The 17790-nt window shown below is 39.2% G+C and overlaps 1 long non-coding RNA gene across 5 annotated transcripts; it reads right to left on the bottom strand.

The window, feature by feature from the left end:
* Window positions 1-4328: 4328 nt before the first annotated feature.
* Window positions 4329-16673, bottom strand: LOC310725926. Of its 5 annotated transcripts, XR_014533556.1 has the most exons (13): window positions 16443-16669; window positions 15462-15580; window positions 15202-15268; window positions 14771-14882; window positions 14472-14608; window positions 12667-12778; window positions 12250-12368; window positions 10884-10995; window positions 10662-10709; window positions 8770-9213; window positions 7735-7948; window positions 4838-4905; window positions 4329-4405 (listed from the first exon to the last, which is right to left on the bottom strand). It is a non-coding gene; the product is annotated as an uncharacterized lncRNA (long non-coding RNA). The 5 variants fall into 5 exon arrangements; XR_014533554.1 differs by having other exon boundaries at window positions 14472-14882; window positions 16443-16673; XR_014533555.1 differs by lacking the exon at window positions 14771-14882 and having other exon boundaries at window positions 16443-16671.
* Window positions 16674-17790: the final 1117 nt, after the last annotated feature.

Raw genomic sequence — 17790 nt, 5'->3', positions numbered from 1 at the left:
CGCATGGACGAGCTTCTCTGCATCAGATATAGATAACATATTTCTTAGCTTAGAAATATTTCTAAGGTGAAAGAAGGCTGTTTTTGTAACTTGATTGATGTGATTTTTAAAAGATAAGTTGCTGTCTAAAATACCTCCCAGGTCTTTTACCGTTGAACTAGTAGTTACAGAACAACCGTCTAAATGCAGGCTGAGATGCTGGAGCTTCTGTGTACTATTTTTTGGGCCGATGAGCAAAATCTCTGTTTTATCAGAATTTAATAGCAGAAAGTTATGGGTCATCCAATCTTTTATTTCTTCAACACACTCAGTTATGCGAGCTAATTGAGCTGTATCGCCGGGTTTGGATGAAATATATAGCTAGGTATCATCAGCATAACAATGGAAGCTAATTCCATGCCTTCTAATAATTTTTCCTAATGGAAGCATGTATATTGTAAAAAGCAGGGGTCCTAGAACTGACCCTTGTGGCACGCCATAATTTACTAGCATTATCCTGGATAGCTCTCCATTTAAATCTACGAAACGGTAACGATTGGACAGGTAGGATTTAAACCAGCTTAATGCCTGTCCCTGAATACCGATGTAATTCTGTAAGCGATCGAGGAGAAGATCATGATCTATAGTGTCGAACGCAGCACTAAGATCTAGTAAAACTAATAGGGAGATGTAGCCTTGGTCTGAAGCTAAAAACAGGTCGTTAGTGATTTTAACTAGAGCAGTTTCTGTGCTATGATGGGGCCTAAAACCTGACTGAAACTCTTCAAAGATATTGTTCTCCTGCAAGTGGTTACATAACTGGGCAGCGACAATCTTTTCTAAAATCTTAGACATAAATGGGAGATTTGAAATTGGTCTGTAATTCGATAGCGTGTTTGGATCCAGATTAGGTTTTTTAATGAGGGGCTTAATAACTGCTAACTTGAGGGATTTAGGGACATGACCTAACGATAGTGAGGAGTTAATAATATTGAGAAGAGGCTCACCAGCTGTATATAACACTTCCTTCAGTAGTTTAGTAGGAATTGGATCTAACTGACATGTTGTTGATTTAGCTTTCATAATAGCATCATACAGCTCTTCCTGTCCTATACATGTAAAACAGTGTAGTTGTGGGGTTGTAAGTACAATTGTGTCGGGAGATGCTGTCAGAGGTTGAACTGCCACAATTGTTTTTCTAATGTTATCTATTTTTTCAGTGAAGAATTTCATAAAGTCGTCACTACTAAACTGTGATGGAACACATTTTTCAGATCCCTGATTTGTTGTTAATTTAGCGACTGTACTGAAAAGGAACCTGGGATTGTTTTTGTTATTTTCTATGAGTTTGCTCAGGTGTTTAGCTCTAGCAGCTTTTAGCGCCTGTCTGTAGCTAAGCATACTGTCTTTATACGCAATTCTAAATACCTCCAATTTAGTTTTCCTCCATTTTCTCTCCAGATTACGTGTTGTTCTCTTTAGGGCATGCGTATGACTATTATACCAAGGTGCAGGTGCTTGTTCTCTAACCTTTTTTAACCGGATGGGGGCAACAGTGTCTAAAGTGCTAGTGAGGATAAGGTCTATGTTGTTCGCCATCTCATCAAGATGATCAGCAGTTATGGGTTTAATGTGAAACTGAGATAAATCAGGCAGGTTATTTATGAATCTGTCCTTAGTGGTTGGAATAATAGTCCTACCAAGTCGATACCGTGGTGAAACACGGTTAATCTGCTCTACAGATTGCAGGCAGGGTGGAGTGGGTGGAGAAGAGTGACAGGAGTGATTTGTGATAGTAGGGTATCTGCAAGAATGAAAGGGAAAGTTTATAGGACTGTGGTGAGACCTGCGATGTTGTATGGATTAGAGACAGTGGCATTGAGTAAAAGACAGGAGGTGAAGCTGGAGGTAGCAGAGCTGAAGATGTTAAGGTTTTCGTTGGGAGTGACGAGGATGGACAAGATTAGAAATGAGTTTATTAGAGGGACAGCACATGTAGGATGTTTTGGTGACAAGGTGAGGGAGGCGAGATTGAGATGGTTTGGACATGTGCAGAGAAGGGACATGAATTATATTGGTAGAAAAATGCTGAAGATGGAGCCACCAGGTAGGAGGAAAAGAGGAAGGCCAAGGAGGACGTTCATGGATGTGGTGAGGGAAGACATGCAGGTAGATGGTGTGAAAGTGCAGATGTAGAGGACAGGGTGGTATGGAGACGGATGATCCGCTGTGGCGACCCCTAATGGGAGCAGCCGAAAGAAGAAGAAGAAGATACATAGTTGTAATGAAATCACTTGTTTTCTTATTATTTTGGGGATTTAAAAGATTTATATTAAAATCGCCACACACAAAATGCATCTTACTAACGTTACCACACAAAATATCAACATTTTTATTAAATACATATAAACATGATCCTGGTGTTCTATAGAGACAACTAACAATAATATTTTTAGATTTAAGAACTGCAATTTCAACAGATATACACTCTAGGACTCCCATAATGGTGGTTGTCAGACTATCGACAATTTTACAATTTAGGTCATTTTCCACATATAATGCTACTCCCCCGCCTTTTTTATTAATCCTATTCTTAGTAGAGAGCTCATATCTCTCCAATTCCACTTCACAAGCCTTATCCCCATCCAACCAAGTTTTAGAAACTGCAATAACACTGAATTTGTTAATTTTACCAAGGCATTCTTTAATATCTTCAACATTTTTATACAGGCTTCTACTATTGAAATGAATTAAGCTAAAAGCTCCTTCCATATCAATACTGTTACTTTGTTCTTTAGAATAGTATTTACATTCATTTATTATATTATAATAAAAATGATTATCTGGATCTATATCTTTCCCAAACTCATTTGTTTTATAGAGATGCATGATTTTCTAAACTATGTTCAATCAGTTTACTTCTATATGGACTACCAGTATTTTCTCATTTATTTCCACTTTATCTCTATTGACTACTGATAAATCATAATCACACTCATTGTCATATTGTTTTAAGGTTAATCACAAAATACTCCTATGTCCCTAATCCACCACTTTTTAAGTCTATTATTTAGTCTTTTCCCAATTGTCAAATTATAAATGATCCCCGTGTCCAACATAAGGCGGATTTCCATCCATCTTGACGATAATTTTAAAGCAATTTTCTTCTGTCCAACGTAAAGTAGGCCCATCTTCCAGTTTGTCCGCACGTAAACGTGTACCTGTTATCCACAGTCCAGTACATAAAAAGTTTATCCAACAGTAATCCACGTAAAGTAGGCCTATAATAATCCATTCTCCAACTCGCTAAGGATTTGTCCGCACTTTTTCATAGTCCGCATAGCTCCAGCAGAATGCATAGAGATCCATTTGAACCCAGTCTAAATGAAACGAACGTACTATTCTCACCCATAGCAGAAAGTAATAGTCCTCAATATGCGACAAGAATGTATCTTTTTTTTTTTTTTTTTTTTTTTTTTATTTATTTGTTTGTTTGTTTTGTTCAATCAACATTATCTAAACTGATCAAGTTCTTTAAGTTGTCTTACCAGTATTACCCTGGCTTGTTCCTGAGTAGATCCCTTTAGCTGAATGAAGATCTTACAGTTCCTCGTCCATGTCGCATTTATCTTATCATTTCTTCTCAGCATACGGGCTTCTCGGGTGATCTCAGCATTTCTTTTTGTAATATGCTCGTTTAAATAAACATTAGTTCCTTTAAACTTCCTTCCTTGTCGCAGTAAATTAATTTTGTATTTCCGATTTGCAAAACGCAGAATAATTGCTGGCTGTTTTGTGTCTTTTCTTGGCAGAGTGTGACAAGCAGGGATGTTATTCGTGTCTAGATGTATATCTTTTCCCCTCAGAAATGTTACAACTTGTCTCTCCAATGATTGCACATCCTCGGTGTCAGCATCCGCACTTACATTTCTCCCCACCGCTTTGGCATATGAGCGGGGTTTGACGCTCAAACCTGTGATGATAATGTCTTCCATCCGCGTGTATTGTCAAACTGATCAATCCTCATTTCAAGCTCATTGATAGTTTGGTCTTTTTCTTTTATCAAATCTCTCAATTGTTTCACCTCGTCGCAAAGTCCCTTCAGCTTCATCAGCTGGTGAGTCACTTTGGACAACTCCTCAGTCAAATGATTGAGCGACTTATGAATTTCCGGCATCTCGTTCTCCATCTCTGCTTTACTGGTTGTTTTCTTCGGTGGCATAGCCACGTTTTCCCGCCCTGTTTCAGTTTTCTTATGTATGCGTTATGCAAGTAAAGTTAGTTTTTTGTCGAGTAGAGATACCGCATTTTCACAGGGCGCCGCCATGTTGAAATCACCTGTGTCATGTTTCATACCCTGTAATGCGTCTTGCAGGGATCCGACGTCTCGAGGTTCTGAAGCAGCATGTGGTTCGATTGTAGTGATCTGTGTGGACATCAGACTTCACAGTGAACTGAAGCGATGCTGAAGAACAGATTCCAGCTCGTATTCTGCTCATTGTTAGTAAAAGAGAAACTGAATTTTTTTTAATTATATTTACATTCGAAATGAAGTGTTTGAATGGAGTAAAATCACTGAATAAACACAAGCCCCGGGTAAAACTCTCTGTACAAACACATTCACCTTAACTGTTGAAGTCTGTAAAGCTGCTTTGAGACAGTGTGTGTTGTGAAAAGCGCAATAGAAATAAACTTGACTTGATGTGGAGGTTGAACAAGTAGTTCTGTGAATTTCATTTCCAATCTGAGAAACGTTTCAAAGCAACTGAGAAAAACTACCATGTGGCTTGACCCACTACTTAGATCTGAGCTGAATTAAAACATTAGCATCAAGAAGGAGAAAGTATGATGATCTTACTCTGAGCTGTTGTGAAGGTCTGAATGCAGATAAGAACCAGCAGGAGACCCGGGAAGAACATGTCTGCTCTGATATACAACAAAACCAACCACAATAAATAAGAAAAACTCCACACATGCTGAATAACAGTGGTTTACATAATCAGTAACACTGAATTCTCTCAGTACAGTGGCACCTATAAAGGGGTGAGATAATTTAGACAACAAGTGAACAGTTAGTTCTGCTGTGTGTGAGCAGAAGCCTGGACCAGAGCTTCTCCAGAACACCAGGTCTTGTGGGGTTTAACGCCGTGATTAACACCTAACAAAAGTGCTCAAATGAAGGACAGACAGTGACCTGTTGAGTCTCACTGATGTGCATGAGTGAATTCTAGATCTTTTGGTCCAATCCCAAGTTAGAGCTCCTGCAGCACCAAAAGGTTGACACTGGTTCTGATGAAAAGGAGTCAGAACACATAGACCATCACCAGTTACTGCATGTGAAGCGATCAGAAAGCTCCTACTGATCCCTGTGCAACACCTAAAGCTCCTACATGGAATAAAAGGTCTAGTCTGATAAACCACCTTCTCTTTCACATCTGGATGCATGGGCGTGGCTTACCTGGTGAAGAGGTAGTGCCAGGATGCACTATGAGAATAAGGTGAGCTGGTGATGCTCTGGGTGATGTTCTGCTGGGAAACCTAGGGTCCTGTTGTTAATGTGGATGTTACTTAGATGTTACATTCCACAAACAGACCCCCCGCATTTACTTAAAAAAACAGTGTCCTTGTTCAGTAGGATGAAGCTCCCTGCACATCCTCACCATAACACTGTATTCAGGGACAATTTGAGGAACATCACAAAGTGCTCAAAATCTTTTTGATGTACTGGACAAACAAGTCCAATCAATGGAGGCTCTATGGGATGTGGGAGCTCAGTGGTTAAGATGCTGGACTTCAGAAGGTCTTGAGTTAAAAATCCCACCACCAACTATGCTGCCATTGCTGGGCCCTTGAGAGACCCTTAACCCTCAACTACTCAGTTGTAAGTAACTCTGGATAAGTGCTTCTGCCAAATGCTGGAAATGTGATTAAATGGCTCCAATTTACAGGATCTGGTGAAAATGTCTTAGTGCCAGATACCACACACACCTTCAGAGGTTTGGGGACACAAGGATGATTTTTACACAGGTATATTAGTGTTTATTAGGTATGTGCTTTGGATAGAGAAAAAAAATACAATAATAAAAGATAATATTATTATTAAATAAATCAACACTGGTTTACTGGATTACAAACTTAAGCCAGTGGAGGAGCAGCAGTGGGGTGCTGTGAGAGAACTTGGGCAGGTGTAAGTAAAGTCAAGCAGCAGCTGCCTTTTGGATCATTTGCAGTGGATAAGTAGTGTTCAGAGGAAGACCTGCCAGCAGAGAGCTGCAGTAGTCCAGTCTCAAAATGACAAGACTGAACAAGCACCTGGGCAGCCTGTGTGCACAGAAATGGTCGAATCCTTTGGATGTTGTAGAGAAGAAATCGACAGGAACGAGCCACATTAGCAAGTAAGGGAAAAGGCTAGTTGATTGCTAGTTACCCCGAGGTTGCGAGTGGTGGAAAAAGAGGAGATCAGGGAGTTGTGAAGAGTTATTCTGGGGTTGAGTTTTAGATGATGGGCACTCATCGACGATGATATGTCTGCCTAACATGCTGAGATCCGAGCGGAAGCTGTGGTATCTGAATGAGGGCAGTTGAAGATGAGTTGAGTGTCATCAGCATAGCAGTGGTAAGAAAACCCATGTAAAAATATGACTTTATGAAGAGAGTGGGTATAGAGAGAGAAAAGGAGGGAATCAAGTACCGAGCCTTGTGGGACACCAGTAAAGAGTCTGCTTGGGGCAGATGTGGACCCCCTCCATGTTACCTGGTATGAGTGACCTTCTAGGTATGAAGCAAACCATTCCCATGCTGCTCCATGAATTCCAAGGCTTCTGAGCATGGACAATAAGTGTTATGGATGATTGTGTAGAATGCTGCTGAAAGGTCTAGCAGGAGGAGTAGAGATGACAGCTCGGCTAATCTGCAGCATGAAGTGTCTCATTGACAGCCAAAAGAGCCATCCCTTTGGAATGTGCCACTTTGAAGCCAGACTGGTTTGGGTCTTGGAGGTTGTTCTGTAAGAGATTTTAGAAAAAAAAGGAAGAAATCACAGCGGTCTGTATTTGATGAAGTCTGAGGGATCCAGAGCAGGTTTCTTCAGCATGGGAATGACCCTCACTCTCTTAAAGCTAGACACATGGCCAGATGTTAGTGAGCCATTGATTACAGTGGTGAATGACAGGAGGTCTTGTGAGAGGGTCTGGAGCTTATTTGAAGGGATTGGATCCAGTGGAAGAGGGGCAGAAATGATCTGGCAGATTTTTAAAATCTTCTTATCATAAAAAGGAGGCAAAGTCTTCAGCATGTGGAGAAAGGGGTTGAGTAGTGAAGAGAAGATGCTGTGGAGCTTCTGAGGATCTTGTGCAGAAGCTTTATCTTGTAGAAGGCAGTCTTGGCAGAAGTCACGTCCGAAGAGAGTTTAGACAGTAGTGCATGGTAAGAGTTAATTGTATACTAAGTGTTTAAGACAAACAAGGTGTTACTTATGGTATAAGTGTGTGTGTGTGTGTGTGTGTGTGTGTGTGTGTGTGTGTGTGTGTGTGTGTGTGTGTGTGTGTGTTTACCCTGGAAAAAAATTACGACATACTTCCCTCTACTGACAAAACCCAATTATTAGAAATACAGAAGTTGAAAAACCACAATAATTTCCTCAGTAAAAGTTAAAACCAAAAGAAAAGAATCGAATCTCAAACTGACAGCTTTTACACAGGAGCAGGAAAAGGGTTCAGATGAGACAGAAATAAGAAAACGTGGAAAAAATCTCACCAAATTTTTCTTTATGCTCTTTATTCTGCAACCTTTCCAACAGTGGAGCAGCAGCTGAAAGTAGTTTCCGTTTTTTTGAGGTCTTTACTCCCAGAGTTTGTTGGTATTCTTCTGCCATCAGGGTCACATGACCACATTGATCACGACCTTCCTGGAATTGTTCACCATGAAAAAGTAGTCCTGAACCTGCTGTAATGTTCATACAGGATTCAAGCTGCAGGTACAAACAGGATAAGGAATCAGTGTGGAGACAAACAAACAAACAAACAATGAAATCGTTTAATGTTATTATTGTACACATACACACGAAAACCATTGAGCAGAGTGTAATGAGTGCATCTGGGGTGAGCTACTGTAGGAATGTAGATAATGTCTCGCTGTACTGATGGAAACTCGCAAGCTCAAAAGACCACAGTGCATTGTGGGTAAGTTGGATTTTGTGCGAGCATTGACTTAATTAGATACTAAATGCCCCGTGTAAAGTAGTGAATGTAAGTTGAACTAACATGAGCACTGGAGTGTACAATTATGAGTGATGTTCTTTCTACAGTCTTATACAGTCATTTGAGATTATGGAACCAGGAGCTACTGAGCAACTCATAAAATATCTCAACATTTGAGATCATCACAGATCCAACACTAGTTTCTCTATGCCAGAGCCTTTATACACTCAAAGAGGTCCAGTGTGCAAACTCCACATGAAGTGGGATTCAATTGGCACTGGTATGTCTCTAGATGGATCAGGATTTTTGTGGGCATCTACTTCTTTAAAGTTCCACAATCTTCATGAGGTGTGAATCTCATTTACACAGGTTCTCATGTACCTTTTGAATCTTATTTGCAATGAGTGCTTTGGGTACAAGTGATCTAATGTTTAAAAGTGTTTTCAGTTTTAACTGCAATAAGATCCAGAAATAATCTGGATCTTATCTTGATTTTACTACAGGAGGAGTAGACACAGTTTCTATAAAGTGGGCTGTGTGTTTACGTTTTTGTACAAATGTTGTCATAATTATAAATTGCATGATGTCTTACTTTCAGTCAGATAGTGTGAAGCATCCTATAGATGTTGTCTGATAGCACTGCTGCTCCACTCTACTTTGGTGCAGGCCATCAGGACGGAAAAACCTTGGACGCTCCCAGAATAAATTCCAATTATAAACAAAGAGTAGTTTGTGTTCTCGACACCATGACTGTAACCATTAATTTAGTGCAAAAAGTCTACTAAACTTCTCAATTCCTCACTGGTAAGTGGGAAGGAGTCCTGACACTATGATTCTCATTGTGGGTGATGAGAAAAGGTGAATGAGGGTGTAGAGTTGAGGACTGGATCTCTAACCTAAACTGTCAGTGTAAAACCCTGAGACCACAATATACCACAATATTTTGTGCTGCTGTGAGTCACAGGTTACTACGAATGTTGGTGCTGGTTTGCAAACGGAGGGAAGCACTGAGGAAAAATTCCACACGTGTGAAATTCTGGAAGAAACGAATGAAAGAACGAGCTGAACATTGCACTAAACACAACACCAGGTCCTCCTCAAGTTGCATACATAGCAGCAGCAACTGCTTTTTCAGGATCTACTGCAAGCTCAGGCAGTGGACTGGCAGGAGTTACAGTTTACGATTGGTGGTTCAAACATCTTCCAGTCATGAACCTGCTGGAGTTCGCTCATATGAAGGGATGTGTAGGCATGCATGAAGCTGCCAAAGAATTGAGCTGGCCACAGTGTTTATCCATCTACTGCTGCTCTCCAGGGAGACCTGCCCTGCTGGGGTACCTGTACATAAAGTAAGGTATTTTGAACTGAACAGTACTGCCATCACTCTGACACTTTGTAAGCTTAGCTGTCCAACTAGCATTTGTCCAGCAGCTCTAAGATCCCTGCTGGCAGTGGCTGCAACACTGATAATGTAGTGGATCTCACAGTGCTGGAGCAGTTTGTAACCAGATTTCCAGAGGGGACAGTGGAAAGGGTACAGTGCTACTGTAATCTAGTATCACTGGATGTGGATCATAAGGTACAATATCTGAGGGCAGGTGAGCCCTCCATCCTACTTCTTACTGATCAGGACACTGTGTTCATGTCCCAAACACTTTGAATTTCAATCCCAGCTCTACATAACTGTGAGAACAAGTTGAAAGAAAGTGGGGCTTAACATGGTTTAATGCTGTTCTTAGTAATAACTTTCCTTCCTGCAGCAGTTTAATTCAATTACAATTGTATGCTTAATCTCAAAATTAAAAATGTTAGCATCACCAGGACGAACAAATTCATCCTTATTGTAAGATATATTGCACAGCTAATCAATTAATCTGCTAGCTAGAAATGTAGCTAAATCCTCACTCTACAGAAAGAAAGAAGGTTTTATCTGCGGTTTTATGAACACTTGCACCACTTTTCCCGATGTTCATACCACACTGGCCTTGTGTAGCTGTAGATTACAGGTTTATATGATAAGCTTTCATTATTGTTTCTATAGTAACAGTTCATTCACAGGAAATATTAATCTGCATACAGTGAAACAGAAAATAGGACTCGTTCTGTGGATGTTTCATGACATTAATATCAATAAAACATAATTAAATGATGATTTATTGGTGGAGACATGTCAGATGATTGGTGTACAGATTCAGGTGACTCATTTCAATCCTACAGAAGGCAACAAACGTGAAGGCAATTTAATGTGGCTTTTAAATCAATCAATGGAACACGACAGTAATGATCGTAAATCTAAATGTTAGTCTTATTAATATCATCAGTTACATTCGAGCAATTTATTATGTACAAATATGAGTTAATAAAACTTTTACTTTAATAAAGTATATTCATTATTCTGTTACTGTATTATTAATTTTTATTTTTTTATTCAGCTACTAGTGTATCAGCTGATAATCAATTTTCGTCATGTAGTTCTTCACCCACTCATTATTATAGTTTGTACAAACACGACGTCCATCTTTTAGAGAGAAACTGTAAAGAAAGAGAGAGTTTATATCAGCGAAATAATGAAATCTTCTGAGCTTTAAATATCAGAAACCTCCAGGAAAATAATAAATAAAGACAGTAATATATACATAGCCATGATTACATCCATTTTCCTCTTTATGTATAAGTTCATTTAAAAGAAATAGACTGGAAACTTACATGATTCCATGATTTGGAGAATGATGAGCTGTTTCTTCATACCCTGTAATGAATTCTGGAAAAATCTGATCATCATGGAAACTGAAACAGCAATGCCCTGGTCCTCTGCCATCTGTGTGACAACATCTTTATTAATATTAATGTCATAACTGATTGATACTTATAATAATACTGATTAAATGCTGGAGTTCGCACATCACAGAGGAGAATTCTTTTTAAATAGTGAGCGAGCATTTTGGTCTTAGATTGTATAACTGTAAATCTATAAAACTGGTATGCTGTGAAAAAAAGATCTGCAATGATTTGCAAATACCATGCACAATACATCTCCATGTTTCCTGATGTGTAACCGTCCCAACTGCCCTGGGTCTTCTTTGTCGTATTTTTCATTTCATAATGCACCAAATGTTTTCAAACGGTGAAAGGTCTAGACTGCAGCAGGCCAGTTCAGCACCCGGACTCTTTTACTAAGTCATGCTACTGTAATAGATGCAGTATGAATTTTGTTTTGATGAAATAATGCATGTTTTCCTTGCATCTGGATGGAAGCATTTGTTGCTCTAAAACCTGTATATAGGGTTCAACATTGATGGAGCCTTTCCAAATGTGGAAGCTGGACATTTACTATACAATAATACACTTAGATACCATCAGAGATGCAGGCCTTTAAACTGCTGATTGTAGGCCAGATGGTCCCTCTCCTCTTTAGTCCAGAGGATGTGGTGTCCATAGTTTCCAAAAGGCCAGAAGAGGATGGTGGTGTTTCTGGATCATATTCACGCATAACTTCTTTGCATGATAGAGATTTAACCTGCATTTGTGGATGACGTGCAAACTGTGTTCCCAGACAATGATTTGTGGAGGTGTTAATGAGTGTGTTAATGTTAAGGAGGTGGTAATGCAGTGATTTCCATTACAGAATCATCACGGATTTAAATGCAGTGATTTACGTGCTGCCCAAGGGTCCAAAGATCAGACTTTTTCCAGACTTTGTTTTTGCGTTACAATTTATTTTAATGTTGAAGTCATCAAATTTAAAATGACCTCATTTTTTTCATTAAAATTGTACATTTAGTTTCAACATTTGATTTTTTTCTATGTTCTACTGTGAATAAAATATGGGTTTATGAGATTTGCAAAGCTTTGCATTCTGTTTTTATTTTCATTTTACAAAGCATCTACATTAGTTTGGATTTGGGGTTGTATAACTTGAGGCTCAGAGAGATGATGATTTATTGTGACTGCCACCAAAAACAACCAACAGAAAATGAAGCCTTAAATCAGATTTTTGGAGATTTAAAAACATGACATTTAATAGACACTAAATGCACTACATGTGTAAAGAAGTGACGTGTAATATACTGACAGTGACAGAGGAGTTCCTGCGTCTTTGCATTTTCGGTCTTGTCTGTTGTATTCATGATGTTCTGCACCCAGTTCTCATTGGGGTCTACACAAAAATTCAGATTATCCTTCAGAATAAAACTGCAGAATAAAAAGTGGGGGAAAATGGTTCAAATGTTGGACTACTAATCAGAAAGTTGTGAGTTCAAATTCCAGCACTACCAAGCTGCTACTGCTGGGCCCTTCAGAAAGGCCCTTATTCCCCAATGAGATCATTGCAAGTCGCTCTTGATAAAAGCATCTGCCTAATGCCATAATGTATATAATCTGAGATTTAAATCTGCCAAACCCACAGGAGATTAATAAATAATAACAGTATTATACATCTATGATTACATCCATTTTCTTTTCAAGGAGAAGAAACAGAGTAGAAACTTACATGACTCCATGATTGTTACACTGATGATCTGTTATTTTATACCCTGTAATGAGTCTTGCAGGAATTGGATGCACATGGAATCTGTAACAGCATAGTTGTGGTGCATGTGAATCTGTGTGAAAACAAAGACAATCCATAACATCAGATGAATACTCTGATTCAATTCAGCAGTTTGCATTCACACAGGGTTTTACCAGTGGTGGGAGGTCAGGGCCAGCAAAGTCTTCTCTCTAATCAGAATTCAGCCTCTTTGTCCTGCCATGTCAATCTAATCTACCCAGGGCCTTCAAAGTCAGTCCTGCTGGACTTTTTAATCTCAGAGAATATTAGCAATAGCTCTGTTTCTTTAACCAATCAGATTTCAGATTCTCCTCACAGGGCAGCTCGCTGGCCCAGAATAGCGTCAGCATTTTTCCCTCCTCTGATTGGTTGGTCAGAGGGAAACCGTTACAGCCAAGTTCAACTGGTAAAACACGTGTGTAGCTCTGCACACGTTAATACATCAGAGTTAGACTTTTTTACGCCTACGGATGAAAAGAAATTGATTTGGTCTCGGACATACTAAAAAATAAATTTTAAAGAAAAGTTAGACATGGTGAGGAGGTCACCCACCCTGAAGCTAGCTAGCGTGTCTCAGCCTGGGAAAGGGTTTGATCTCCACTTCCAGACCAGTGAATACGAGTGCTACCACTGGATTACAGCCTCTGGGGGGCGCTACACATTATAAGTCTGCATCACTGGTGAGTAGGTTGTTTTATTTTATTTACATTTTAATGTTTTTGTCATGTTATTAGACAAATATCGAGTGTAAACTGCTCCAGATGTTGTAGGTGCACAGTTGTGGTTGTAGTGTGGAGGTTTGGAGTCTTAACTGGGTTTGTTGTTTTAGTAAAATGGTTTTCACCTCCATATGTGAAACGTCTCTTTGTAATGCCGTGTTGTTATATTGTGTTTTCGTATTGTATTGATGGTTTCTATAATTGTGACGTGATGTGGTGGTATTAAGAGATGGATTAAGTCGGGTATGTCCACACTGAAGGCCCAGGTACTAAATACACGGCCCGCTACTGGGTTTTACAGCAAACATCTCAGATTGAGAGGAAAAGCTGCTAAATATAAATTTTCGTTGTTTTGTTTGTAGGTTTTTTCTTTAATCTGAATTTAAAGCCAAAAAAATCTGAAGGATACAGTGCTGTGAAAAAGTATTTGTATTCCTGAATTTTTTGTTTGTTATTTTTTGCATATTTGTCTCAGTTAAATGATTAAGATCATCAAGCAAATTGAAATATTACACAAAGATAATACAAAATGCAGTTTTTAAATAATTTCATTTATTAAGGGACAAAACACTGAGCAAACCTGCCTGGAACCGTGTGAAAAAGTAATTAGAGACTGGGCAAAAATGGCATCCATGGGAGGTGAAAACCACTGCTGACCAAACCCCACAAAGCCTTGCCTAACATTTGCCAGTAAACATCTTGATTATCCCCAAGACGTTGGGAAAATATTCTGTTGACTGATTTTGAACTTTGGAGGTTGTGGGTCCCGTTACATGTGGTGTAAAACAGAATTTCATACAAAGAACATTGTATCAACTCTGAAACATGGTGGTGGTAATGTGATGGTCTGGGGATGCTTTGCAGCTTCAGGGCGTAGACAACTTGCTGTTATTGCTGGAATCATTCATTCTGCATTCATTCTGAGAAAAAATGCTGCCTCTCATCTCTATGAAAGTTGCTGAATGCTGGAGTTAAAAAAAACATAACCGCCACTTTAACTTTTAACCCTCTGTGAAATATACTGACCAAAATGTAGCCTGTCAATTCTATACATGATCCTCTGCACCCTCGTGTCCTCAGGGTCTGCACAAACACGACGATGGTGATGAAGATGATGATGATAATGATGCTGATGATGATGATGATGGTGCTTTAGAGTAAAACTGCAGAGAAAGTTTAAAACAGTGTTAATCTGCTATAATGAAATAATCTGAGCTGTAAATCTCCCAAACTTTCAGGAGATTAATAAACAATAACAGCTGTAATCATGATTACATCCATTTACCTCTCATGTAAAAGTTCAAATAGAAGAAATGGAAACTTACATAACTCCAGGTTTTGGACAGTAAGGATCAGTTACTTCATACTTTGTAATGAGTCTTACAGGAATTAGAGGTCTCTGGAATCTGAAACAGCAACTACCTCCTACATAGTCGACTGTGTGAAAACAGTTAGATTTATATTACATTATTATTTAATCGTTGTCATCAGTTCCAGCGTATTTTTCCGCAAAGAGAAACTGAATTTCTGTATTTTTGTTGATTATATTTACATGAGAAATAACTTGTTTGAATGGAATACTCTCAGCCCCTGGTAAAACTTTGTTTGTACAAACACACTCATACACAGTTTCACAGACACAACACAATCATTTCTAGTATTATTATTATTATTATTACATGTGGCTTGAACCACCACTTAGATCTGAGCTGAATGAAAGAAAACTTTTAAGAAGAAGGAAGTATGATGATCTTACTCTGAGCTGATGTGAAGGTCTGAAGGCAGATGAACAAATCAGAAGACCAGGGAAGAACATGTCTGCTCTGATATACAACAAAACATATTCAAATTCAAGTAAAAATTTAGTCTTTGATTTTATATAGAAATTGCTGTAACACTGAATTCTCTCAGAATAGTGGCGCCTGTAAAGTGACCTGACCAGGAGCCTGGACCAGAGCTTCTCCAGAACACCAGGTCCTGTGGGGTTTAACCCAGTATGCAGTGATTGGTACCTACCTAAAGTGCGCCATGGAAGGACAGACAGTGACCTAGTGATGTGCATGAAGAGTGAAGACTAGAACATCTGGTCCGATTCCAAGTTAGAGCTCCTGCAGCACTAAATGTTGATGCTGGTTCTGATAGAAAATAGTCAGAAGACAAAGAGCATCACTGTTTGCTGCATATGGAGCATTCAGAAAGCTCCTACTGATCCATGTGCACCACCCAAAGCTCCTACAAGGACATGTGAGCATCAGAAATGGACCATGGAGAAATGAAAAGAGGCCTGGTCTGATAAACCACCGTTGGACTTCAGATCAGAAGGTCATGAGTTCCACCACTATGCTGCCATTGCTGGGCCCTTGAGTAAGCCCCTTAACCCTCAACTACTCAGTTGTAAGTCACTCTGGATAAGTGCTTCTGCCAAATGCTGGAAATGTGATGAAATGGCTCCAATTTACAGGATCTGCTAAGACCATGTCAGGGTCAGATACCACACACACCTTCAGAGAATGATTTTAATGTTATGGCTAAACAGAGTATATCATTATATCAGTCCTTTTGATCGATAAAATACAACAAATTATTATTATTATTAATAATAATATTAATAATAATAATAGTAAGCAGCAGTTATTGAGAAATAATATGGATATTTTATGGATAATATGTGGAATAAAAGGCCTTCTTTTCTATGTAAAAACACAAAAGAACAGAAGAATGTGTGAATGTGATGAATTGTATAGTAAATGTTTAAGAGACAAACATGGTGTGTGTGTGTGTGTGTGTGTGTGTGTGTGTGTGTGTGTGTGTGTGTGTGTGTGTGTGTGAGTGAGAAACATTTCGACACACTTCCCTGTACTGAAAAACCACAATAATTTCCTCAGTAAAAGTTAAAACCAGAAGAAAAGATTTGAATCTCAAACCCACAGCTTTTACACAGGAGCAGGAAAAGGGTTCAGATGAGACAGAAATGAGAAAAAGTGGAGAAAATCTCACCAAATCCTACCTTATGCTCTTTATTCTGCAACCTTTCCAGCAGTGGAGCAGCAGCTAAAAGTAGTTTCTGTTCTTTGAGGTCCCCAGAGTTCCTCCGCCACCAGGGTCACATGACCACACTGATTACGACCTTCCTGGAATTGTTCACTATGAAAAAGTAGTCCTGAACCTGCTGTAATGTTTATACAGGATTCAAGCTGCAGATACACACAGAGGAATCAGTGTGGAGACGAACAAACAACCAACCAACCAACCAACCGTGTTGTTTATTGACATAAATCCACCAAGAATTTAGATACGTAAGCGTTTAAAGAGTTTAAACACGTGAGCTGTGATGAATTAAATGGAGGATCATCAAAGATATATGCAGATATGTGGTGGTAGATAAGTGCAGATATGTGTGTGTACAAATATACAAGAATGATACATTATAATGATAAGAGCCCAAGCTGATGTCTGTACACCACCAAAGCTCCTACAATGGACTCCTAAACATCAGACCTGGACCATGGGACTATAAAGCATGGATGCTCCCACTCACAGCATACGGGACTTGAAGGATCTGCTGCTAACATCCTAGGGTTTCCTCTAGAGTTCTTGTGGAGTCCAGGTCTTGTCAGGTCAGAGGTGTTTTGGAGGAACGCTGAGGAACGCTGGGGCAGGTGGTTTAAATGTTCTGCCTACTCAGTTTATATTAGACCTAAAATATTTTTCTGATATGCGAATTAGATTTTTATTCTTTTAAGTATACCAATTGAATAAGAAGAAGAGGAGCATGAGGAGGAAGATGAAGACCAAAGCGTTATTACTTTCATTTTTTTATTTTGACTACAAAACAATCCTAAAGTGCTTCACAACCAACATCCAAAACACAGACATGTAGCAAAAAACAACAACACAGCTAACGGCATGAAATCCGTGGCGAGTTTTACTGTTCAGATGATCTGCACGAGGCTGCAGAACTCAAACCACTCACAGTTGTAGGACAATGTTCATCAAAGGTGCAACAGCTGAAACATCATTAGCAGGACTTTAGAGAATAATGAAGACGAGTGCAGCTGGAATATGAACCACACTGAATCAGCTACAATGTGTAATATTTATATACATTACATAACCTAATATACAGCTTACTTAGGTACAATATATGGCCAAATGTATTCAGACACCTGGCTTTCCCTTCCAGATGAGGTTCTTCCCAAACCATCAGCACAATCTTGGAGACACACAATTTGTCTTTGGACACAAAAAGTCTTTGGATGCTGGAGCATCAAATTTTCCCCCTCACTGGAACTAGGAGACCCAAACCTGCTCCAGCATGACGATGCCCATGTGCACAAAGCCATTT

Source organism: Silurus aristotelis (assembly GCF_946808225.1).
Source record: "Silurus aristotelis genome assembly, chromosome: 5".
Lineage (NCBI taxonomy): Eukaryota > Metazoa > Chordata > Actinopteri > Siluriformes > Siluridae > Silurus > Silurus aristotelis.
Note: the sequence above shows the minus strand (reverse complement) of the source record. Positions and strands in the feature narration are given on the sequence as shown.